The following is a 27,085-nucleotide window of genomic DNA, read 5'->3' as shown; positions in this document are numbered from 1 at the left end:
ATTAAATGCAGATTCCCAGGCACTTCAAAGACCCAATGAGCTAGCATCTCTGGGGGCAGGGCTCAGGAATCTGCATTTAAACAAGGGCCCTCTGGTAATGCATGGCAGACTGGTCAAGCTCAGACTTCTCCAAAATCACTTCTACAGCACACTCCCCTGCTACTTCCACACTTCTTGTTGATGGTGGGTGAGGTTTACTCCCTCCCAGGCAGCTGCCCATCTCTGAACAGCCCTGACAGCTCCTCCCCTGGATCTACCCCCATGGTCTTCCCACTCTGTGAGCCTTCTCATGGTGCCTTTGCCCCCTTACAGCTCTCTGGACCTAGGACACGCTCCTCCTCTGTCTGCTTTTCTCCCAGCTCAGCCACATAGGCATGGCCAAGGCCAGGTGAATGGAAGTTGGGGGCATGTGAGAGGTGGGGGACTGGAAAGCTTGAAGGAGCATCCCCAGGGCCAGGCTTCACTGAGCCCAGAGAAACAGAAGTAGTTATACAGGAAGCCATGGTCTATAGTGGGAAGAGATGGGGTGGGTGAGGATCAAAGTGGGGAACTAGGGTGCTCTGGTTCAAGGATGAGGGAAACAGCATGGGCAGATGCCAGGCAGCTCCTGTAAGTCCTAACTCTCGCTGCTTTAGTCCACAAACATTCACTGAGCTGTTCCTGCTCCCTCACCTGTCCCCTTCTTGGGACTGGCCATGGATCCTTGCTGCAACATCCCTGCCTAGTGCTCCAGCCTCATTTCCTCAAAGACTGGAGGACCTCAGTTAGCTCTGCCCACCCAGAATCCTCTTCTGGCTACAGTCTCCTCCACTCACCCCCTATTTTCCACCTAGGAATCAGAGTCTCTCTCAGGCCATGGTGGTTTAATAGCTCATTTCACTCCCAGCTTCAAAGAGGCCTTGAGACTTAGGTCCAGCCAGTCAGAATATCACATCCTTCAAGCCACAGTGATTGGTTCAGGGATGGGCATTGGTTCAGGGATGACCCAAGCCTGGCCAAAGAGAGCCTTTCCAGACCATTTGCTTGAGCCAGGTCTGCTGTGGAGAGTTGTCCAGGTTGTACACTGGGCAAGTACATTCAGCTGAGGTGAATGGAAGGTAAAATTTGTTTTTACGTTTTGCTTGTTAAGCCCCTTGCCTGGTATAGGACTGTGCCTGCTCATTTTTCTCTGTTTTCACCTAGCTGTCATGTGGACTGGCAGAGGACTTAGTTGAGTGTTCGGGAAAAAAGCTGTCACTTTCCTTGAGGACTGCATAAGGGTAGGATATTACCCTGGAGTTGCTGGGGCTAGGTTTGCTATCCCAAGGGGAGAGCATAAGTACAAACCCATTACCTGGGAAGGAAGAGCTGAGAAAGGAAGAAAGAGACACTCCTGCCAGGAACCAGCTGGACCTAAAATCCAAGTTAGCCTTGAATATTTTTGTTGTTGTTGTTCAATTACAAGGATCAATAAATTCCTTTTTAACAATTGAAACCAATTTGAGTTCATTTTCTCTCACTTAAATAGGACGAGATATATGTGGACAGAGACCATTCTGGTCCAGTATCTCATTACACAGAAAAAAAAGAAAAAAGAAAAAAGAAAAAAAGATCCCTGAAAATGAGAGGGGTAAGAATTTGTCCAAGCTCACCTAGCAAGGTGGTGGCAGAGTCAAACCAAAAATCCACATTTCCTCCCCCAATTTTAGATACAGTTAACATACAGTTTAAGGAGTATAGCATAATGACTTGACTTACATGCATTACAAAATGATCACCACTCTAAGTTCAGTTAACATCTATCACTTCAGAGAGTCACACAAAGAAAAAAGGAAAAAAAATATTATTTCCTTGTGACGAGATGTTTTAGGATTTTGTCTCTTAGTAACTTTCAAGTATACCATAGAGCAGTGTTACCTACCGTTACTACTCCGTACATGACGTCCCTAGTCCTTGTTTCTCTAACACCTGGGACTCTGGACTTTTAGAACATCTTCATCCCATTCCTCCTTCCCTCAACCCCTGCCTCTGGTAACCACAAGTATGAGCTCTTTTTCAATGGGTTTGGTTAGGCTTATTTTTCTTTCTTTCTTTCTTTTTTTTTTTTTTTTAAGATTCCGCATACAAATGAAATCATACACTATTTGTCCTTCTCTTTTATCTGACTTCTTTGCTGCCCTTAAGGGCGCATCCACGCGGTCACAGATTTCATTCTTTTTTATGACTGGATAGTATTCTAGTGTGTGTGTGTGTGTGTGTGTGTGTGACATTTTCTTTATCCATCCGTTGATGGACATTTAGGTCATTTCTATGTCTTGCCCATTGTAAATAATGTTGCAGTGAACACGGGGTTTCAGATATCTCTGAGATGGTGATTTGGTTTCCTTTGGATGTATAAATCCACATCTTCTAACCTGGACTCTCCAGTGTGCCCACCATCTTCAGCTCATCCCCTAGGGTCCTTTGGGAGCAGCCATAGCAGAAAGCAGGGTAGGGGCAGAGGTGGGACAGGCCCCATCTCAGTGCCACCTAGAGCAGTTCTGCTTTAGTTCAAAGCAAGCACACCCCTGCTTTAAAAGACACACAGACGCACAGACACACAGACACACACACACACAGACACAGACACACACACACACACACACACACACACCACAGTCTGCCAACTACCGAGATGCACCACGGTGCTTCTCAGGGTTGGGCCTTGTGGAAACCAAGTGTGAGACCCTCAGGCCACAGGATGTACTGGGAGAGCAGCTGGTGTGGAGGCAGGAGCCCGAGGCTGCATTCCCAGGTGGTCAAGTCATTTCCCTACTTGGACTGCAGTGTTTTCCTCCTCTAGGAATGCTGATAATAACCTCCAGGGGCTGTGTGAAGCTCGTGGGCAGTCCCTGATGCTGTGAAGCATTGTGGGGCTGTGGAGAGTGGCCATCTTTCTCTCGGTCAGTTGGGACAGCACTAAGTCGGATCCATCCTTGTCAGGGCAGACTATTTATCCATCTGTGCTGGGCCTCCATCAGCCACACTTCCCACTGGGGGAAAAATGGACGGGACTGGAGTCCCTCGAATCAGTCATTAATGATTAATTTATCATAATACCAACTACTTCTGTGTGTTGGTGTCATTCCCAGTGGTTTGCACCAATTCCACCTCCTCAGAAACCCCATATTTAGAGGGGGGAAGGGATCTCAGGTCTCCACAGAAAACCTCCTATTTCAACACATAGCCCTCTTCCCCTCTTCCACTAGGTCAGTTAAATAGAACTCCCCAAGTCCACATGGCTCCATCCTCCCTTGGTCTGTGCAACTTTAACTGATGGCTCCTCCACTTCTGAGGTTTGCTCAGAGCACAAACCTTGGAGTCATCCTTGACTCTTCTCTCTCATGATCCATATCCCTTTGGTCAGCAAATCCTACTGGCTCTACCTTCAACATATGACCAGAGTCCAACCTGTCTTTACCATCCCCACTGGCATCACCGTGCCTGAAGCCCCATCATCTCTCACATGGACAACTCGGTCACTTCACTGTGTCTTCATTTCCACCTGTTCCTCTATTCGTCAGGACCGGCTATGTTATATGGTGGTAACAAACAATCCTCTTAACTCAGTGGTGTAAACACCAAGGTTTATTTCTTGCTCCTGCTACATGTTCCTCTGGTTAGAAGCTCTCTTTCATATCCTCACGATCTACCATCTGGGACCAGGTTGGTGAGGCACCCAGTTTAGATTCCGACTCTCTAGAATACTGCCAGTCACCGCTGAAGGGGAAAGAGAGAGTATGGCTTGAGTATACTCAACTATTCCACTGGAAGTGATGACATCACTCTGCTCATGCTTCATTAACCATGGCAAGTCATAGGTCATGCCTGCCTCAAAGGGTCAGGGAAGAGCAACACTGATAAGAAGAACTGAAAACACCTGGTGAATAGCATTAATGACAACCACAACCCCCTTCAACTCCTCCAAACAGCAGCTGGAGGAATTCTGTTAAAGCATAAGCGAGGTTGCATCCCTCCTCTGCTCTGAAGCCCCTGTGGCTCCAGCCTCCCTTGAATGAATATCAGAGTCCCCAGCATGACCTATGAGGTCAGGAACAATCTGTTCCCTGGGACCCCTCAGGGCTCTACTCCTTCACTCATTTCTCTCTGCTCTCATCTCCTTGCTCTTTCTCAAACAACCAGACATGCTCTTCCATTATAGTTTTCACTTCTGCTCTTCTCTCTGGAATGCTCATCCAAAGGGAGGGCCTCATTCCCTCAGTCCCATCATCACTCCTTACTTCCAGGTTCAGTGAAGCCTTCTTGTTATGGGCTGAATTTTGTCCCCAACCCCCACCAAAAAATCATGTTGAAGTCCTAACCCCCAGTACCTCACAATATGACCATAATTGGAGAGAGGGTCTTTATAGAGCTAGCTAAGTTCGAATGAGCTCATTTGGGTGGGCCCAAATCCAACAGGAATGGTGCCCTCATAAGAACAGCAGATTAGGACACAGATATGTGCAGAGGGATGACGGATGTGAGGATACAAAGAGAAGATGGCCATCTACCAGTTAAGGAGAGGAGCCTCAGAAGAAAACAACCCTGCTGACACCTTGATCTGACTTCTGGTCTCCAGAACTGTGAGAAAACAAGTTTCTGTTATTTAAGCCACCCATCTGTGGTCCTTTGTAACAGATATAGACCCCTTGCTGTATTTTTAAAGATTACAACTCTTCCTTCTGTCTGCCTTTCAGTGGTCTCTATTCCTTTTCCCTGCCTATTTTTCTCTGTAGCATCATTACCTAATATCCTCTATGCTTTGCTTGTTTAGTTGTTTCACCTGGCACATAGTGGGTACTCAATAAATATTTATTGGATGAAGGAATGAGTGGATGGTTGGATAGAGTCTCTAAACACTTAGAATGCTCATCTTTTGCATTGTATTTCCACCTGGCCCCCTAAGCCCCCAGGCCTTTTTTTGTCCTTCCTTGACAGATTCAATATTGGAGGGTTGTTTGGGATTGTGAAAATCACAATTGAGCAGTATCTACCAAACCTTGAAATACAAATATCCATTGATCTTTAAGTTCACGGTGAGAACTGTATCCTTATGTAAATGCTCAAAGATGAATGCACAAGGGTCTCAATGCAGGGGCGTGTATTACACTGAAAATACAGTAAAACCCAAATGCCTATCAGTAAAGGACTGGGTATAAGTTGGCATGTTCACATAAATGGTGACCATGCACACCTTGAAAGGAATCAGAGGGAACCATGTGTGCCAAGGGGAGGATGGCCAAGATCATATCAAGGGGAAGAGTGGTCTGCAGCGAGAATAGCATGGAAGTATGCTTTCACATGTGTGTAACCCAACAACCACAAAGATACCTGAGAGAATGGAAAGTGTATTAGTTAGCTTTGCTGCAATGATGCCATGTAACAAATAGTCCCCAAACAGGCAGTGGCATACAATAATAAGCAATGATTGCTCACTAGCCTGGAGGCAACTACTCTAGATGTAGGTCCAAGCCACTCTGCGGATCATGGTTGAGCTTGCTCAATGTCTGGGGTCTGCTGGCTACTGGCTGATGGAGGATGGCCTTGATGAGGACAACTGGAGCGGTTCAGTTTGGTACCATGTATCTCATCCTCCAGCCCACTAGCCTAGACATGTAATGGCAATAGCAGATGCACAAGAGTAGGCAAGCTTGATTGTGTAAAATGCTTTCAAGCCTCTGCTTGCATGTTCCTTTGGCTAAATCAAGTCACATGGCCAAGCCCAGCATCTAAGTGGACAGAGGCTGCCAAGGGATGAGCCAAGGCATGGATACAGGGAGAGGTGAAGAAAAGGAGCTGTTTTTGCAACCTGCTGTAGTCGTTTTCTACAAAAGTCAACTCTGGGATCGGGATTCGTGTATGAGTGACTCAGTATGGCAGTGCTCCCAGGGGGCAATTGGTAGGAAGAAGAGAAACATACTGGGGTGTGACCAGGCAAAGTGGCAGCCCCAGGCTGATCCTGCAGGAAGGCTTCAGGGTAAGTTACTCCTTATAGGTGTATGGTTTTTAAAAAATTGGTCAATATTTCTTTTTTTAATTTACTGAAGTTTAATTGACATACAATATTATCCTGTTTTCAGCATACACAGTGATTCTATATTTATATACTTTACAAAATGGTCCTCACAAGTCTGGTTACCGTCTATCACCCTGCAAAGTTAATACTATATTATTGATTATATTCCCCCTGCTGCACATGATATCGCATTCGTTATTTATACAACTAGGTAACACCTCAGAGTTTGTTCTGACTCTTCCATCTGCCAGTCATGGGCCAGAGGCCTCATAAGGTTGGGGAGGGGTCATGAGTTCCCAGACACTCCCAACTCTCTGCACACATGGGCACAGTGTCTCTAGCAACTCAAGGACAGTCCTTTGGAGAAAATCACAGGCACAGGCCAAGTGCAGAGAAGCAAGGCGCAAAGAAGTCAGGGGAAGGGGCCTGAGGGAATCTGAGCCAGGCACCAACAACGTCTGCTCTCGGGGCCAGAGAGGTAAGACATTTTTCACTTTCCATTTTGGATTCTTCTGTACTATTTTAATATTTTTACCATGAGCATTTATTAGTTCTATAGTAATTTTAAAGAAGCCAACCGAGCAAACATTGTCAGTGAAAGGCTCTCAAGATTTCTCCAGGGGTACAGTGGCAACAGGTAAGCATGGTCTAAAGCTTGCTCAGGGAAGATGGGTGTCCCAGAGGAGAAAGAGTCAGGAAGTCCTGGGTTCAAGTCCTACTATGCCTTATTCCAGCTGTGTACCCTAGAGCAAGTTACTTTCCCTCTCTGAATCTCAGCTTTCCCTCTAAACAATATGGACAATGACCTGCCCCTTAATGGGTCTCTGCTGAGTATTCAGAGTGTCAAGAGAGTGAGGGCACTGAGGTGCAGAGTGGCTGCTTGATTAGTGGTGGTGGCATTCACTGCCATTCACCATTCACCAGGGAAAAGCTGGACCTCCCTATCCCATCCAGACCAGGAAGGTGACCCACAAATCCCACACACTCAAACTCTTGGGTCCTGGGCCTCTATTTTCCTGTCCTAGCAATGAGCTCAGTCCCGCTGCTCCTGCCACTGTCCTGGTGGTTGTTAGGCTCTGCAGGCCAGCCCCATGGGGCTCTAAGGCCCAGGGACTCTGAGCTGGTACCTCCCTCTATTCAGCATCAACTTCTCCCCTCCACTGTCTGTGTTCTACCCAGAAATATCCAGCAGCTTCTAGTTCCCATTCTAGTACACATTTCTTGCAGTTTCATACCTCTGGGCCTTTGTCCACGCTGTGTCTGCAGTTCAGCACACCCTTCAACCTCCTCACTACAGTTTCTCTAGTGGAAACCCTCCAGATTGTGCTGAAGGGTATCCTTCTTGAAAACTTCACCTCTGGGAGTCCCCTACTCCCAGAGCCCAGCTTGACCAGCCACAACCCCCTCTTCTGCAAATCCTCTCTACATTGGAGCTGCTTCAGTTCTCTTCCTGGCCCAAACTGAGTTACAAAGTACCTTTTTATGTCTGGATCTACCCCCTCTACCAGATCTATACCTTGGGCAAACCAGCTCTATGAGCCTCAGCTCATCTGTCAAATGGGCATATACCTGCTCCCTCGTGGGATTGTTGCAAGGATTCCAAATAATGTCTGTCTGGCACCTGATTAGGTGCCTGGCACATAGTAGGTGTCTAGTAAATGTGCCAGGGGCTGTACTCCAGTTGGTGTGGTTATGTGTACTTATGTGAGAGGATGGTACAGTGTTGGGGTGTCTCTGCGAAGATGAGGAAGACCACCCCCTCCCACCTGCTCCTACCCAACTCAGTCATGGGGCCTGGAGAGTCCTCCTTGCTCTACCCCCAGGCCTCTACTGTCCAGCACAGTTGGCCCAAAGATTCCAGCTTCCAGGGACACCCCCAAGCCAAGCCCCCATGTGTCTAGACCCTTCTATAGCTCTCTAGGTGACTCAAGTAGGGTAGCTCCCATCAAAGGACTATGCATCAGAGGTGAGTGGATGCCACATGTGTGACCATTCACAGACTAGATCCTCCGGCCCATTGTTCAGGGATGGCTGGGTGTCCCCAGCATGGTCAGGGACAGCCATCTGTGGCACTTCTCCTGAAACGCTTGGGAGAAATAGGCATTCTCTGTCTGCTGATTAAGTGTGCCCTGGAGCTGCTGGCAGCTTCCTTCCCATCAACAAGGGTAAGCCTGACTGAGAATGAAGCAACACAGAGGAAATCAGAGTCAAGAGAAGAGGCTTCGTTCCAGACAAATTGTAGGCCTCAGTGTCTTCATCTGTCAAGTGGGGACATCATTTGAGGACCTGGCTCCAGCCATGCCTGAAAGCCCAGAACTTGCCATTATAAAAATCAATAAGTGCCCTCCCCCTGCCCCAACACAATCCTTTGAGCCAGGTCTTCCAACACAAACAAAAAACTGCAAGAGAATCAACTCACGTAAGAGCAAAGCAGGTACATAAATCCCAACCTCTCATGATCTGGTAGAAAGCCCCCAAGGCAGGACTTCTCAGATACTTGGGACCTCTTGGGAATGCAGGCTCTCCTTAATAAACATGTGGCCACGGTAATGGCTTCCCAGGAAATCCATCCTTGGTGAAGAGGCAGTGAGGAATTTCCCATGAGTGAATTGGTGCGGATGCCCCCATGAGTCAACGAGGCTGAGTTGTTCCCAATGACACCCCTGGGAGAGCAGAGCAGAGAGGAGATGCCAGAAAGTCTTGTTCTATCTCCTGGCAGTCATGGGGGACCTTGGGAATCTTCTGGCCCAACAACCACATGAAAAGAGGATGTGTGCCCGTCATGGTCAGGATGCTGACTGTGGGGAGGGGGGAAAAGTGTTCAGGGCTCTACTTAGACCCCTTGTTCAGTAAACTGAGGCCTGTGAGAAATGCCTTGCCTGAGCACCCAGGAAGTTGGGAGATGTTGTAGAACAAGAACCCAAGTCATCTGATTCCTGCCCACGCTGGCCCCTGTAAGAAGCAGCTACAGAAAACGTTCTGTGGGGGGAGGCAGTGTGCTACTCCCCACCAGGTTCGTAGGACCCAACTCATGGTGGGTCCTTGGTTAGGCTGAGACCTGAAATGTGGATGGGATTAGTCAGGTGGAAGGAGTAAGGAAGGTGCTCCAGGTAGAGGGCACAAGTAGCTACAAAGGCCTGAGACCCCTGTCCTCAATAACAACAGGAACAACTAAGACCACCACCATTACCACCTCTCTGGGCCAGGCACAAGCTAAACATTTCACAGACACTATCCTGTTTAACTCAAAGCCACTCTCGGATGCAAAGACTTCTGTCAGCACCGTATTACAGATGAGGAAACCATGGTTCAGAGAGGTGAAGTGATTCTCCCAAGGTCATACAGTCAAGAACCAGGATTCAAATCAATACGCCTAAACCCAAGCTCTTGGTGGGGACACTGACCTGCTTCCCCAACTGGTCCTCCCTGGGTTTCCCTTGCCTCACCTCTCGGAGGATGAGGGTCCCAGAAGGTCATGAGGGAAAAAGGCCAAGGGCAGGAGGGATGCCCTGATCTTCTTGTTGAGATGTGACCCAGACCAATACCCTCACGCAGGGGGACTTTCTCGGGCCCTGTCACAATATCCAAGCAGTTCCTTCCCTAGTTTTGACTACAGAATTTCCTGTCCCTACCCTGTTCGTGGTCAAGCTCCAGATAGGCTTGTCCATGACACCACGGGGCATGTAGGAGGGAGATGGCAGTAGGATCTCCCTCAGGGACAGAGCAATCAAAGGTGACAGGTTGCAGCCACCATGAGGAAGCAGCCTTCACAGGGGCTCCTCTGGCAATGTGAGCCGTCTGGTGGCTGTCTGCAAACCTCTGAGTTGGAACAAAACTGTCTGGGAGGCAGGAATCCCCCAGACACTGGGAGAGTCCAGAGAAGGCTGGATAACCACTTTGAGGAGGGCTGTAGGAAATCCTGTTCCTTCAGATGACAATAAAAGAGCTAACATGCTAACATGTCTTTTTTTAAAGATTCAGATATAACTGACATAGAACATTATGTTAGTTGCAGGTGTACAACATGATTCAATATGTGTATGTGTTGGGAAGTGATCACTGAGATAAGTCTAGTTAATATCCATCACCACATAGAGATACAATTTGTTTTCTTGTGATGAGAATTTTTTTTTAAAGATTTTATTTATTTATTTGACATAGAGAGATCACAAGTAGGCAGAGAGGCAGGCAGAGACAGAGAGAGGAGGAAGCAGGCTCCCTGCTGAGCAGAGAGTCCGATGAGGGACTTGATCCCAGGACCCGATCCCAGGACCCTGAGATCATGACCTGAGCCGAAGGCAGAGACTTAATCCACCGAGCCACCCAGGTGCCCTTGTGATAAGAACTTTTAAGATCTATTCTCTTGGCAACTTTCAAATATATAATCCAATACTATTATTAACTAGAATTAACTATGGAACTAATACTTCTATACCACCCACTGTGGACCAGGCACTGTTCTAAGGCCTATTTACTCCAGAAATCTTAACAGTCCTATGTGTAGGTGCTATTCTTATCCCCATTTCCTAGATGGGTACCCTGATCCACTTGGGGTGAGACTCACAGCAGCGGGTAAGGAGCAAAGCATGAACCCAGGTCTCAGCCCCATTAGCACATGAGGACTTGTCTGGGAGAGAGTTCCTGTGTCCTGCAGCCTGCCCCATTCCGAAAGTGAAGGGTGAGCTCCTAATCAATCAAGCCAGAAGCCAAGAAGGAAAGTACCACAGAAGAACTGAACATTCACAGGAAGGAAAACACAAGAGCTCATAAAGAGAGAGCTAAACTAGAACCATCTGGAGAAATGATTCTTCACGACTCAGATTGGTAAACACCAAACAAGCTGACAAAATCCTGTGTTGGTAAGACGTGGGGGGCAGAGTTAACCATTCAGACATCTTCGTGGGAGGGCCAGGGGAAGATACTACTGATACTACGAATGCCTGAACCCTCTGACCAGCAACCCTACTTGTGAGAATCTATCCTACAGGCATGTGGAAGCCACAGAATGAGAACAGTATAGGCTCAGGTGATTTACTGCATTACTATTCATAATGACACAAGTTTGAACAGTCAGGTCCCCTGATAGGCACTTGTGAAATAAAGTTATGTTTTATTTGTTTATTGGCATACCCGTGGCCACAAAAACATAACAAGGAAGTAATGCTGTAAACGCATGTAAATGCTGATAGGGAAAGATCTACGAGAAACATTAAAATGATGCCAAAGGTACTATCCCTAAAAAGAAAAATGGATAGATTGGACCGCATCAAAATCAGAAGTGTTTGCTCTGCAAAGACTCTGCTAAGAGGATGAAAGACAAGCTTCAGAGTAGGAGAAAGTGTTTGCTAACCTTCTATTTCAAGAAGGACTTGTATCTAGAATATATAAAGAATACTCTAAACTTGAGAGTAAGAAAACAATTAGAAAATGGGCAAAAAATTTGAACAGATGGTTCAACAAAGAGAGAGAATATATGTTCAACAAACAGGATCCACAGATGGAAAATAAATGTAAGAAAACATGTTCCCCATCATTAGCCATTGGGGAAATGCCAAATGAAGCTCCGAGGAGATAGCACCACAAACTTATTCCAACGACTAAAATAAAAAAGTATGAGCAGTATCAAGATCTGACAAGGACACAGTGCAGCTGGAACTCTTAAACACTGCCAGTAGGAATGTAAAAAGGTGCAGTCACTCTGGAAAATGGTCTGGTGGTTTCTTACCCAGTTAAGCATACACTTACCATACACCTAAGCAATTGTACATATCCTAGAAAAAGAAAGCCACGTTCATGCAAAAACCTGTATGTGAACATTCATGGTAGCTCGGTTTGTAATCTTCCCAAACCGGAAACAACCCGATGTTCTTCCACGGGCGCCTGGATACCCAAAAAGTGGGACTCCATTAAATGGAATACTACGGAGCAATAGAAAGGAATGGATTATTGATAAATACAACAAATTGATCTTAAGGGCATTATGCTGAGCAAAAAGTGCCAATCCTCAAAGCTTACACAGTGTATGGTTCCATTTATACACACCTGTCAAGTAACATAGTTACAGTGATGGATAAGAGAGTGGCGGTTGTGAGGGGAAAGAGTTGGGGAAGGGCATGATTATAAAGTGTTAGCATGAGGGAGTCTCTTTTGGTGACTGGAACAATTCTATATCCTGATGGTTACAAAATCTATCCATGTGATAACATTTCACAGAACTATCCCCCGGAAAACAAAACAAAACAAAACAAAACAATTATTGCATGTAAAAACTGGTGAAACCCAAATAAGGTCTGATTTTGAGTTAATAATATTGTACCAAGGTCAATTTCCTGGTCTTGACAATGCACTATGATTATGTAAGATGTTATCATGGGGTGGGGGGGGGGACAGGGAGCTGGGGGAAGCTGGGTGAAAGGTCCATGGGAACTCTCTGTACTATTTTTGCAACTTCTATGAGTCTTGAACTATTTCAAAATAAAAAAATTAAAAGTAGTAATGGTTTGGTATTGCTTTGCTTTTTTCGCTGTAAAAAAAATAATAGCAAAGTGAAGAATGTCTGTGGAGAGAGTTCCATTTGTGTGAAATGTAAATGCAGGAGTAATTCCTGTCTGGCAGACTCTTTCTAGAAACATATACAAAGGAGGAGACTGAGTGGCAAGGGCCCAGGGTTGAGAGAAAGAGAGAGGAAGCTTGATTTTTTTCAGCTTTCATCTCGAGACTTTCACATTTTAAATTGAAGACGTCTATCACCTTTTAAAACTTTTTAATTTTTTTGAAAAGCTTAGAATCAGACCTGAGGCCCTGGGGAGAGAGAGGAGCCATCTGTTGGTTCAGAGAGCCTCAAAGCTCCAGTTCGCAAGGGAGAGGGGCAGTTTGCTAGGAAGGTGCTACTTCACTAAGCTGGAAGGAGACTAGAATCACAAAAGAGTAATTGATCGGGCAGGGAGGACACCCAGCTCTAGCTGTAGGACCTAGGGATGGACGCCTCCTTCGTCTCCATGACAACAGTGAATCGTGGTGATAAACAGAGTCACCACGACAGTGGACACTTACCCAGGCACGTAGCCAAGCACTTCTCAGGGACTAACTTATATAACCTCACAACCACAGCGCTGTACAAAGGGGGGACCCAGGCATGGAGGTGAAGTGACTTGGCTAAGGTCGTATGTGGAGTTGGCAGCACTGTCACACCCAGGGCTTCTGGCCCAACCACACTGATTTCCACCTTGGATCTCCTGACCAGAATCCCACACAGCAGATGCTGGGCTAGGCCCCGTGCTGGCCTAGGATTGAGGAAGAGGAAGGCCCTCCAGCCTGGAGGCTTCTCAGACTGGTGGAGAGAAGAGAAGGAGGCGGTGTGGTCAGGCAGGCAGCACACCTAGACACTGAACTTCCTCATGGAGCTCGCCAGGGAAGCGCAGGCAGATGACAGACAGAGTGTGATGTAAAGGAGATGGTGAAAGGGTGTGAGCCGGCCTCAGCTGGGGCAGGCTGGTCAGTCTTGGGCAGAACGCCAGCTCTGGGCTTGGCAGGTAGTCCCAGTCTCTCCTTATACCCTCCCGTTCCTCCCCTCAGATGGGGAGCATAATCGTCTCCTCCTCCCAGAGCCTGCTTGGAGGTGCCGACAGGCACAGGTAGAGGTTTCTTCACTGGCAGTGGCTTCAGAAATTTGGCACGATAGCCCAAATGTCCATCAATAGGTCAAAGGGTAATCTGGGGCAGACCCACCCGTGGAAGATTATATAGCAATGAATGAGACCAAATTACAGTGATGGTGATGATGAAAAACTCCAAGAGTGAAAAGCAAAAAAAGCCAAGGGGAAAAATTACATGCTGTAATATTCCATTCATTAGAGTTTAAAAATAGGCAAAACTAATCTATGGTATTAGAAGTTGGGATCGTAGCCCAGGAAAGGGAAGGGAAGGGAAGAGACTGGAAGCAGGGAATGAAAGGGAACTTGCAGTCACACAAGTGTGCTCATTTTGTGACAACTCATCAAGCTGTATCCTTGTGTTTTGAGCATATTTCTGAATGCATGTTATACTTTAATCAAAGGTTTATTTAAAAAAAAAGAAAGAAAGGAAGGCAACCAACACAACAGGAGAAAGTTTTATGAATTGCCTGTGTTAGAAAACACAGAAGGAACACCTACCACTCAACAACAACAAAAACAACAACTACCACCAAAACTAGCCAGATTCAAAAGTAAGCAAAGGGCTTTGATAGGTAAGTCTCCAAAGAAGACATTGACATTGGAATGGCCAGGAAGTATTTGGGATGATGTTTAGCATCATTGGACAGCAGGGAAATGCAAATCAAAACCAAAGGGATACCACCTCATGGCCCTGAGCGTGGCTGTCATTGAAAACAAAATGACAAATGTTGGAAGGCTGTGGAGACGTTGGCACGCACGTGACTGCTGGTGGGGATGTGACGAGGCGCATCCATGCTTTGGAAAGCAGTATGGCGGCTCCTCAAGAAACTAAAAATAGGATCATCAGAGGATCTAGCAATTCCACTTCTGGTTAGGTACCCCAAAGAATCGAAAGCGGTGTCTCCAAGAGATATTTGTGCACCCTTATTCCCAGAAGCATTATTCACAGTAGCCAAAAGGTCAAAGGGGTCTAAGTGTCCATCGATGGATATGGATGAATGAATAAACGAAATGTGGCATATACAGACACTGGAATATTATTCAGCCTTCAAAAGGGAGGAAATTCTGTCACATGCTACCACATGCATGAACTCTGAGGACATGGTGCTCAATGAGATTAAGCAGTCACAAAAGGACAGAGAGACACACACTGTAGGATTCCGCTTTTGTGTGGTATCTCAGTCAAATTCCCAGAGACAGCGAGCAGCATGGAGGCTGCTGGGAGTGGAAGTGAGGAGGGAACGGGGAGTCAGTATTTAATGCGGATGGAATTTCAGTTTGGGCAGATGAAAATGTTCTGGAGACCAATGGTGGAGATGATTCCTCAGCAGTGTGAATATACTATTGGCACAGAACTGCACGCTTAGAAATGGTTAAAATGGTAAATTTTATATTATGTACATTTTTACACAGTTAAAAATCAAGTAAGCAAACAAAAGGAATGTGGACTGGCCTCTTACTGGATGGAAGTGGTGACCTGAGATGGACCTCGTTGAGCCTGGGTCTCCTCTGAGTGGATGTAAGCAGCGCGGTTTACCTGTTGAGGGTGTGGTGAGGTCAGAGGACAGGCAGGCCATCTCATGGGTTTGAAGGTGTCAACATTCTCAGGACTTCCTGGGAGGCCACCGTGGGAATGGGCGGGCCATGAATTTCTCAGGCACAGCCCCTGGCAGGGACTGAGAGTTCCCCCAGGTCAGCGGAAGCCTGCCGCTCACAGTGGGCCCCATGATGCCAGGCAGTGGCTTTACCTGATGGGCTGGGAGCTGAAGGAGGACTGGGCAATGGCAGGAGGGGGCGAGTTGAAACCATTTTTCTCTGTCCTCAGGGCTTTTAAATGAGGTCTGTTGGAGGTCTTTCCCCACCCCTCAACAATGTCCCACAGACCTTGTAGCCATTCCATTAGAGGCCTCGGCCTCATTAGAGGTCTCATTTTAGGTATTTTAGGAAGTCCAGCTGGTCACAATTAAATCAACATTTGGATTTTATGTCCCAATGGAGACCTGCATCACTGCCCAGCTAAGGTCTGATAGTGAGTCCTGCAGGCCAGTCCTGGCTCCTCAAAGGTGGGGGGTGCACGGCGGTAGGGGGGCAGAAAGGGACTCGTGGGGTGTTAAGGAGGGCGCATGTTGTGATATGCACTGGATGTTATATGTAACTAATGAATCACTGAACATTGAACACTACATCAAAAACTATGCTCAACAGTGGCTAATGAGACATAATAAAAAAAAAAGAAAGGGACCTTCAGGCAGTGTTACTGTTACCTGGCATCTGGTTCTCTCTGGGCAGCTGCCTCCACATAGGTCCTCACTCTCAGGGGTGCTTTGTGTGCTCTTAGGAACCCTCCACCCCACCTGGCATGGTCACTCCTAAGGCCCCTAGGCACCTGCCTTTATTCGACACCCCACACAATCCACTTCTACTTAAGTCCCCTCATCCCAATTCTCTTTGGATGGGTCGCCGAGGACAAGCTCAGCTTAGCCATATTCCTAGCCCCCTCTTAAACCACAAACTGCCTGTCTCTTCTCTGCCTATGCTGGCGGCCTTTGGATCCCTTTAGATTGGTCCAGGCAGGGGCTGCGTCTCAGTCCTATGCCCCTCATGCTCCACAGGGCAGATGTTTCTACCCATGTACTCCCTGGTCCTCTAGAGGTCCTGAAATCAAGGGATTTTGCCTGGCTTCACATGAGATGGGGGATGCTTCAACCTGCAGCCTCCAACCTTACTCTTCCAAGCTCTCTTCTTGATCTGAGACTGTAGGTGGAGGATGGGCCACTTTGTAGAATGTTCTCTTACACCTCTCCTCAGACTGTGGGGGTGCCTGTCTCCTGTTATTCTCAGCTTTGCAGCTCCAGCTGAGATAAGGCAAAGCCGCATCTAGCCAGCTTTTTCCCCGACAATCTCAAGACTTCCTCTTTGGCCCAATGACTCAAGAGGGGTCCGTTCTACTTCATGAAGGAGGAAACGAGGGCTCAGAGAGGCCAAGCAGCTTGCACAAGATCACACAGCCAAGCGATGGTGGGGCCAGGATTTGAGTTCTCTCTTTTTTGGGCCATGCTGCCTTAAAGTGGCTGACAAGGCAGGAGCTGGGCTGTTGAAGTAGGACCCTACAGGGAGCGGCGGTCTTACACATTTGTTTTTTTTTTTTTTTTTTTTTTAAAGATTTTATTTTTTTATTTGACAGAGAGAGATCACAAGTAGGCAGAGAGGCAGGCAGAGAGAGAGAGGAGGAAGCAGGCTCCCTGTGGAGCAGAGAGCCTGATGCGGGACTCGATCCCAGGACCCTGAGATCATGACCTGAGCCGAAGGCAGTGGCTTAACCCACTGAGCCACCCAGGCGCCCCGAGCGGCGGTCTTACAAAGCAGATTTCTCAACCCTGTGCCAGGTTTGCTGTCACCTCCAGGCTTCCCCTGTCCTGTGTGGAGAGACTGGAGATGGCAGGTAGGAGGGGCTGGGGAGCACTGCAGTGAGGGAGGGCTCCCCAGAAGGAAAGGACCACTCCTTTACCCCAGTACCCTTACCCTGTAGTTCCTCCTTCCCTTCCCCGCACCCTCTTAGTAGCCAGGCTTCCGGCCCAGACTCCATCACGACCAGCAGTGAGACTTGAGCCTGAGCAGAAACTCTCAGCCTCACCTTCTTCATCTGCATCAGGAGAATGGTCAGAGTCCAGCCTCTCAGTCTGGTTGCTGTGAGGACAGGGCTGTCATGGGCTTTAGGGTATAGACTCCCAGACAGAATTCCAGGTATTAGATTCTGCCTCTGTTGTTCCCTGGTAGTGTGGCCTGGGGAAGTTACCTGACCTGTGTCTCAGCTTGTGTATCTGTAAAATGGGGGTGACCACAGAACGGACTTGATAGGACCGTTGAGAGATTGCAGTTAATTACTACGCATAAGATTCCCACAGCGGGTGGAGGGACACGCCTGTGTGGCTCAGTGGGTTGGGCCTCAGCCTTCAACTAGGGGTTGTGATCTCGGGGTCCTGGGACCAGCCAGCATCGGGCTCTCTGCTCGGCAGGGGGTCTGCTTCCCCACCCCACCCCACCCCCCGCCTCTGTGTCTACTTGTGATCTCTGTCTGTCAGATAAATAAATAAAATCTTAAAAAAAAAAAAAAAAGATTCACATAGGGGTATTGGCTCCTGGTACCCAACAGATGTGAGCTGTACTGTTGTGTTACAGGGGAGGAAATGGATGATGCGTTCTGTACAGCATGCAGGCTCTTCCATCCAATGCCTGTACCTCTGAGGCCAGACTGTTGGCAGCCTTGGGGCTGAGGGGTCTGGTATGTATGGGATCTCAGGGCCTCTGCTTGTTGCCCCCAGCCTCCCCAGGCCTAGCTCCCAGAGCTCCCGGCCAGCCAAAGTCCATCTGGCGAGAGTCCTGTCCAGCCAAACCTTCCTGGTGAAGGATTCAGGCATTGGTGGGGATCCAGAGCCTGGGGGCTGAGTGGGAGGAACTGTGGTCAGGGTGACTGGAAGGCTGGGTGGGCAGAGGCGTACGCAAAGGCAGGCCTCTTCCCTCCACTCCTAAAAACCCCAGCTCCTCTACATTTCCAAGGGTAAACTACAGGGCCTCTCTGACCCTCAGGTTCCTCATCTGTCAGAGCCATCAGGAGCCTGTTGTGGGGATTCAGTGAGATAACCCCATTATCAGGTGTTCAATAAACAGGGGCTCAAGAAACAGTGTCTCATTGGTGGGGGCGGCTATCTAGGGCTTAGAGATTAAGAGCATGCCAGAGTCCAGAAGAAAACTTGAGACTGGTGGACATATCCCTATACATACTTTGTAGATAAGGACTTGAAAACTCAAGGTAACACAGCAGTGAGGCAAGGGAGCCTGGGGAACCACACAGGGATCCAGGCTCTCAGTCCACTGAAACAGCACCACCACACGAGCAGCTTCTTGCATAGCCCTGGAAGGAAATATGCAGAGGGAAGAGGGGCCTCATGACCAGGAGGTAGTTGGAAGGATGGGGCATGGACACATGCATGCATGTGTGCGCACACACTCTAGAAGTAGCCACGGTGAGGATCCCATACTAGCTATTCAGTTCTAGGGTTGGGAGATGTGATCCAGAGCCACTGTGTGCTAGACAAAGTAGGGGACACAGATGCCTCATCCGTGGACTGCCGTAAGCTTCTTGGTCACTCAAACTGGAAGAGTCTTCAATCGTCACCTGCCTCAATCCTTCATTGTGAATTCTGCTCTTCTAAAATATGGAATATTTCAAACGCAAAGAGAAGTGCAGAGAATAATATAAAAAGTGTCCACAGATTCCTTGTTCAGCTCTGCTGAATTCTAACGTATTCCTCCTCTTCCTCCCGCTCCTCCTCGGTCTTCAAGAGTCTCAGTGTAGATACAGTGGGAGCCGCCGGGGTATCGCTCACAGATTACACTTCTCTCCCTCCTGAGGAAGATCAGCCTCTGAATCTGGATTGTAACCTCTCCATATTGCTTTCACACATACATCCGCACCTCTAAATGTTGCTGGTGTTTGCTTGTTATCAAACTATGAATGAGGCTGTGCTGGGTGAGTCACTCTGCAGCTTGGGTTTCTGACTCAGCTTCGAGTTAGCGAGGCTGCTCCGCACTGCTCCACAGAGCTTGAACCCATCCACTGGCAGCTTCTAAATACCCTGCGGTTCACCAGTCCTTCTCCCACTCATGGATGGCTGGGCTATTTCCAATCACTTGCCCTCACAAATCAGCTGTCCTGCATGCCAATGTGGGTCAGGGGCGCCATGGCTGGGCACAGGGTCTGAGCATCTTGGCTTCCCTAGATGATGCCCTCTGCTTTCCGAGGGGTGATGCTACTCCACAGTCCCATAGCTGCATGGGAGAGATTGCACGTTCTAACTAATGCTTGACGGCAGACCACAGCTTCACTTCCTAAATGAGGAAACTTAGTCCAGGGAGGAAAAAGTTCTGAGATCCTAGAGTCCGTGACTAAGGGAGTCCGGATTTGAACTCAGCTCCCTCCATGTTTCAGTTATCTATGGCTATGTAACAATCTCTGTACTTAGTAGCTTTTAAAAGGTCAGTTCTTTATTTTGTTCCCCAGAGTGGGGAAAGCTGGTCTCTGCTCCAGCGGTGTGCCCTGGGGCTGTTCAACTAGAAGACTGATTTCCAAGATGACAGACACAGGGTTGCTGGGGGCAGCTCAGCTGGAGAGGAGGGTGGGGTCTCATTCTTCTCCAAAGGGCCTCTTCCCAGGCTGCTGGGATTTGCTTAGGGCTGCTGGATTCTAAAAGCCAGTGTCCCAGAAATTGGCACAGAAATATGACATTTCTGCCATACTCTCTTGGTCAAGGGACTAAAGTGTCCAGATTCAGGGGAAGGAGGGTCTATGTTACACTTTGTGTCTTAATGTAAGGAGTCTCAAAGAATTTGGGAGTCATGCTTTCAAACTGACTTGACTTCATACCTTTAGCAATGTGGGTGCAGGATCCTCTAACTTTATTAATTGGTAGATTTTACTTTAAAAATCCAGATTACCAGTAAAACCATAAAGCTTGATAATGTTGGGCCCTCATTTCCAGATGGCCTCACTAGCTGGGGTGAGGAGAAATCACTCTGATAAATCCTGTGGTTTTCTGCAGTTTCCAGCATTTTGAACTGAGCTCTCTGGACCCTTGGGTTGGCAAAGTGTGGGTGATAATTCTAAGATGTTAGAAGGGCACTGGGGACTGATCACTCCATGGGGATTAATGTGAACACAGTTTGGAGTATATAGCTGAGAGACAAATGTGGGGTACCACACAAAGCCCTTGAAAGATGTTCAGCTTTATGGGGAGAATAATCCTGGAAGCCTTCCTAAGGGAAGTGATACCTGAGCTGATGGGAAAGGATTTATAAAGATGGGAAGGATTTATAAAAGTTCAGAATTCTAGAAGCTTAAAAGTGTGATCTCCAGTTGGGCATCTGAACATTGAGGTCAGAATGGACATAACAGCAAGGAGTTTTCCCTGGGTGTCCAGTCTGCAATCCCAAATCCAGTCTCTTCATTTCTGGGTAGGAATGAAGAACAAAAATTGAGGCTCTAAGTAGGTGGTGATGTGAAGGACACCTAAAGACACCAGACCCTCAAGATACTGTTTTCATTGGCCGGCCATACTGCTTTGACTTCAGCAGCACCCTGGGGATTGCAAGGAGTCTGTAGGAAGCATACGTTACTCGTGAGAAAGGACACATGTTTGTGTGAATTACTCCTTTGCCTATTAATCTGAGGTGGCACGGGTGAATGAACCCATCCGATTAGCTAGCATAGAGAAAGAAGCTGGGTAAGTAAGCATTGACAAAGAGAAAAGAAAGAAAGGGTGTGAAAATCCCTGTGTGGGACCCCAGAGTTGGAAGCCCTGAGCTTCAAGGGGCAGAGAAAGATCTGTGGTCACTGGGGAAGGGTGAGACTGAAGCAGGAGTAAGAGGGTCAGAGCCTTGAGGGCCACCATTCAGCAGAGCTTCTTGCACGTCTCTTAGTCTCTCTTTTTGGACTGCAATTTTCTCTTCTGCCCAAGAAGAGATCTGAGGCACACCTCTTCATGCTCGTGCTCTAGGAGCCTACGATCCCTTATGGTTAATCTTCCAAGAGGTTCAGATCCCAAGTTCTCATGGATTCTAGGAATTGCATGATTATTTTATTAAATATTGTCTTTCCGTGGTGTTTTTGAAAATCCGACCAAAGATACTGCTGCTTGAAAACTCTACTTCCAGGGCTCCAAGAGTTTAAGACTTGATGTTTTCTAGGGTGCAGGCTTTTAAAATTCAGTCATTCTAAGATTTCAGGAATCCATCATAGCTTCTCATCTAGACCCATGATTTGTAATGAAGCCAATGATTTATCTGTGTGCTACCTGCACTATGAGTTTTCTTTAAATTTAAAACTTAAGTTAAATTATTATTATTATTTTTTTGTTTTAACTTAACCCTATTCTAAATAATAATGGTAACTGTGAAATGAATTCGAAAAACTACTGTTTTCCTAAAAACAAGGAAATAAGCTTTGGTAATGTAGGTCCCAGCACCCCCTCAAACCATTTCAGGCCCCAGCAGTAATTTGAATACCATATTTCAGAAGCCACTGCCCCTGTCGGGAGGTTGGGTGCCCTTCCCTGGAACTCCGGCGGTAGACTGGAGTGGGCAGGAGCCACCAGGAGATACGAGGCGACACCACCATCTAGTGGCCAAAACATCAGACACGGAAGGAAGGAGCAGAGAGAGGGTGCGGTCCCTGGGCCTGGGAAAGTTGCCGATGAAAGGGACTGATGACTTGAGAAATGAAGCAAGTTGACAGCCAGCAAAGTTCTAAATGGGCAGTCCAGAAACAACTTAAGTCCCCACATGGGGGAGTTTAAAAAAAATTATAGTATGTCATATGGAATAGTTCACGGTCATCGTCAAGGATGCTATTAAGAAATATTAGTGATATGGAAAAGATGCTCAGTTGAGAAAAGAGCACTAATCAAAGCAATTCTGTGCGTATGTCAAGTGAGAGTATAAATCTATTCTGGGTATTTATCTAGAGAAAATGTCTGTTACTTCCCATTTTCCCCATGGCAGTAAATGAACCCCATCCACACAGCTGCTCAAGCCAGAAACCTAGATATATCCCAACCCTTCTCCCCCACCCCAATCCACCCACTCTTCTCTCTTCAAAGATACCACCTTAAGCAGAACCAGCATCACCCCTAGCCTGGGTGACCACACTGGCCTCCCAAGTTCCAAACTTGTCCCACTGCCATCTCCACTCTACAGCCCAGAGAGCTGTCCCAAACACCAGTCTCCTTGATTAATGTCCTTCAGGAGCTTCCCATATCATGTAGAATAAAAGCCAACCTTCTTGCCACAGCCCTCTTGTGCCAACCGTCTCTCCTACCCTCTTTCACTCCATTTCTACTCGCCAAGCTGCTTTCACTTCCTCAGATCCCTTCAGTCTTTGCATGAGCAGGTTCCTTACCCTGAAACATTCCTGGTTTTGGTCCATCCACTCCTGCCTCATTTCTATTCAAACCTCAGACCCGACCCCAGCACAGTGTCACTTCCCCTGAGAAGCCTCTGTGGGTAATGGGATTTCATCTTTATATTTTGATAAACATTAGGCCTGGGAAAGAGAACATTCCAGAAAGGGAAACATGTGAACAAAGCATGGACATGGGCAGGGACAGTTGGAAGAGGCGGTGCCCACTGATTTTGCCTGCCTGGCACATTTAATTCTAGTTGCAAATCATTTCCTTTTCTCCTCTCAGGATCCACCCTTCCCACATTCTCTAGCTATGTGTTTCCAGTGGGGCTGATTCTCAATATGGGTGTGTCAATTAACCTGAGCCAGTGAGCGCCTTTCCTGGTATTTTTGCCTCATCTATGGAAAAGGAGTTCTGTATTTCCTCTGTAGCTACCAACCTGGGAGGATGTAGACCAGATCTTTGCCATTGTAAAGAAAGAGCTTCCCTGAGAATAAAGACCATGTAGGAGAAACAAGAGCCAAAGATGGAGAGAGTCACATTCCTGATGACAATGTTTGAGCACCTAGATTCTCCCTCTAGAATTTTTAGATCTGTGAACTGACGAATTTCCCCTCTTTGGAGTGGTGGGCTAGTCTGCCATCTGTTTCTGTTATTTGTAACCCCAAAATCCTAATTTCCACATTAATCTGGCTGGGGCAGAGACCTGTTATGGAAAGCAGGAAAGGGTATCCAAGCAAAGGCAACAAGAAGCAACAAATACGATGGCCATTCTTTGAAGAGAAAGCTTTATTCCCAGTGGACTGAGGCGTCTAGTCTGGGAATTAGAGAGTTTGAATCTTTGAGCCAAGCCAGAAATCTGAAACGATAGGCCTTCTTTCCTGACTGCCCACAAGTCCCAATCTCTCTCATCTATCCAGAAATCCTTTGAAAGGAGACCCAGGGACAGAAATGGCCTGGGGCAGCTCCCGTTCTTGGCTTCCTGGGGCTCTGGAAGGAAACTTTCTAAGTCTTCCCAGACCGCACTGGGAAAGCCAAGTATCCACAAGACAACTAGGCAGGGGATGAAATGGTGAGGGTGGGGATGATTTGATGCATTTTCCACTGTTCTTTCCCTCTTTGTACATAGTCCAGCTGCTCCCAAGAGCCCTTGGTCCCTGGCAGAAGATGCTGTGGGAGTAAAGGAGAGAGACACAGGCCTGCTGGTTCTAGCCCAAATTTGCTTCCTTCTAAGAGCTGCAGGAAGACATGACACAGAACGATCCCAGGGGGCCCTGGAGTACCTGTGTCGAGTGTTACCCGATGATGACTAACATAATGCCTGGCACAGGGCTATCATAAAGGGTCTGGTTCCCGCTCGGAAAACAGATTCCAAGTGCTTGTTGGGAATGAACAGAGCAGGAATCCATGAAGGCTCAGATGGGTGACTGCAGGGGTCCCTGGCTTATCTCTTTGGGGTACCTCACATTCCTGGCATCCTGCAATCATCTCGTCTGGCCCTCATGAGGGCCCAACTCCCTCAGAAACCTCTGGCCTGACCCAAGTCACAAGCCATGTCCCAGCTTTTGAGAGCTGCACCTTAGATGTGACCAAAAACCAATAGATACAGAAGGAATATTTATTAAAATTCAATGCCTGCTCATGATAAAAATTCTCAGTAAATAATATCAAATAGAACTTCCTTAATCTGATAAAGGGAATCTGCCAAGCACACGCACACACACACACACACACAGATAGACACACATGCACACATACATGCATGCACACATACACAGAGCTAATATCATCATTAATGGTGAAATATTGAATGCTTTTTGCCTAAGGACAGGACCAAGAAAAGGATGTCGACCACTAACATTTTATCCAATGTTGTAGGGTGAGACCCAGTCATTTCAATAAGGCAAGAAAAATAAAAATAAAACAGATAAGGATTGGAAAGGAAATGTACAGTTATTATTTCAGATGATAATATTATATGGAAAATTCCAAACAATCTGCAAATTGTTAGAATGAATGAGTAGATTTAGCAAGGCCGGTGAACATAATCAATATACGCAATCAATTGAATTTCTACAGATACTAGCAACAACCAGAAAATGAAAACCTTTAAATATCACTTACACTAACACTAAAAATCATCAAATACTTATGAATAAATCTAATGAAAGAGGTACAAGATCTCTATGCTAAAAGCTATAAAACATTGCAGAGAAACTGATGAAGGATGAAATGGAGAACTATACTATAGTCACGGATTGGCCAATCTAATATTATGAAGATGTCAAGTCTCCCAAAATAGATTTGCAAACTCAATGTAGACCCAATGCAGATCAATATTCTGGCAGATATTTTTGAGGAAACTGGCAAGTTGATTTTAAAATTTACATGGAGATTCAAAGGACCTAGAATAGGCAAGGCCAGTCTCAGAAAAGAAAAAAGTTGGAAGACTTAACACTACCAAATGTCAAGAGAATAAGGAGCCCAGAAAGAGACCAACACATGCTCCATTAGCTGCTTTACAGTAAAGATGCACTATAATCCAGTTGAGGAAAGAGGATCCTTTTAGTGAATAGTATTAGCTCAACTGAATTTCCATATGGGGAAAAAACAAACCTACCTCATACCATATACAAATATTAATTTGAGACAGATCATAGATCTAAAGTAAAGGGGCACTTGAGTGGTTCAGCCAATTAAGCATTTGCTTTCTGCTCATGTCATGAACCCAGAGTCCTGGGATCAATCCCCACTTTAGGCTCCCTGCTCAGTGGGGAGCCTGCTTCTCCCTCTGCCATTCTCTCTCTCTCAAATAATTAAGTAAAATCTTTTAAAAAATAAAGTAAAATGATAAACTTAGAAAAAAATAGAGTATCTTCAGGACCCTGAGATAAGAAAAAAATTTCCTAAACAAAACAGGTTGAGAGAAGATGAAAAATAATTCCTACCTGCCCTACATAAAGAACTTTTACAAATTAGTAAGAAAAAGATAGGCAGGGGCACCTGGGTGGCTCAGTGGGTTAAGCCTCTGCCTTTGGCTCAGGTCATGATCTCAGGGTTCTGGGATCGAGCCCCGCATCGGGCTCTCTGCTCAGCAGGGAGCCTGCTTCCTCCTTTCTCTCTGCCTGCCTGTCTGCCTACTTGTGATCTCTCTCTGTCAAATAAATAAACAAAATCTTTAAAAAAAAAAAAAAGAAAGAAAAAGAAAAAGATAGGCAGCACAGTTAGCTGGGCATCAGACTCTAGGTTTCTGCTTGGGTCATGATCTCAGGCTAATGAGATCGAACCCCAAGTAGGGCTCAGCGCTCAGCAAGGAGTCTGCATAAGAGGATCTCTCCCTCTCCCTCTGCCCTCCCCAACCCTATGCTTGAGTGCGTGCTCTCTCTTTCTCTATCTCAAAATAAATAAATAAATAAATCTTAATAAAATAAGAAAAAGATAAACACCACAATTTTTTCTCATGGGCAAAAATCTGAATAGGCACTGCACAAAAGAAGATATTCAAATGGCCAAGAAGTACAAAAGAATCATGAGTTATGGAAATGATGACTGGGGCTCTGTTGGCCTGCATCACAGATCAGCTTCTCCCTCTGCCCAGTTCTGTTCCTCCTCTTCCTTTTCACAGGTGCTGACCCCTAACAGATACCTTGCCACCCAGACAACTTTCACCCAGACAAGTTTCACAGCAACTGCCTCTGGTGAAACCCACTGTGACAGCAAGGATGTAGATGGATGTGAAGCAACTGGAAATCCCCATTATTGCTGTTTGGATGGTAACTTAAAACCACTTCAGAAAACTTGCAGCATCTTCTAAAACCAAGGTTGCATATACCCTATGACCCAGGGAAATTCTCTTCTGGATAGATACCGAACTGAAATCAGTGCTTATGTCCACTAAAGCCTTGTTCACATAGCTTTACTCATGATGGCCCAAACTGGCAACTGACCGAATGGCCATCAATGGAACAATGAATGAGCACATGGTGATAAGTTCATATAAGGCCACACCACTCTGGAAGTTAAAAGAGAAAAGCTGCTGCCAAACACAACATGGATTCTCATAAGCAATATGCTGAACTGAAGAAGCCAGACATGGAAGGGTATATACTCTGTGGCCCCATTTATGTGACATCTGAAACCATGAACAACATATCTACGATGACAGAAGTCAGAAGAGTGGAGATACTGATGCTGCAGGAAAGCTGCTAGGAGCCGGATGTGCCCTATATCTTGATCAGGGTGATGGTTGCATGCATGTATACACATGCAAAAATCCGTCAAGCTCTACAGCTAAGATCTGTGCACTTTACTGAATGTTAACCTTGATAAGAAAAAAAGGTAAAAAAAAAAAAAAAACCAAACAAACCAACCCAGAAGTTCTAAGCTTTCATAATAACTCAGATTTTTGAGAATTTACTATATTCTAGGCCCAGGGCTTT

This window comes from Mustela nivalis (assembly GCF_964662115.1).
Source record: "Mustela nivalis genome assembly, chromosome: 1".
Taxonomy (NCBI): Eukaryota; Metazoa; Chordata; class Mammalia; order Carnivora; family Mustelidae; genus Mustela; species Mustela nivalis.
The sequence above is the reverse complement of the archived record's forward strand: the minus strand, read 5'-3'. Positions refer to the sequence as shown.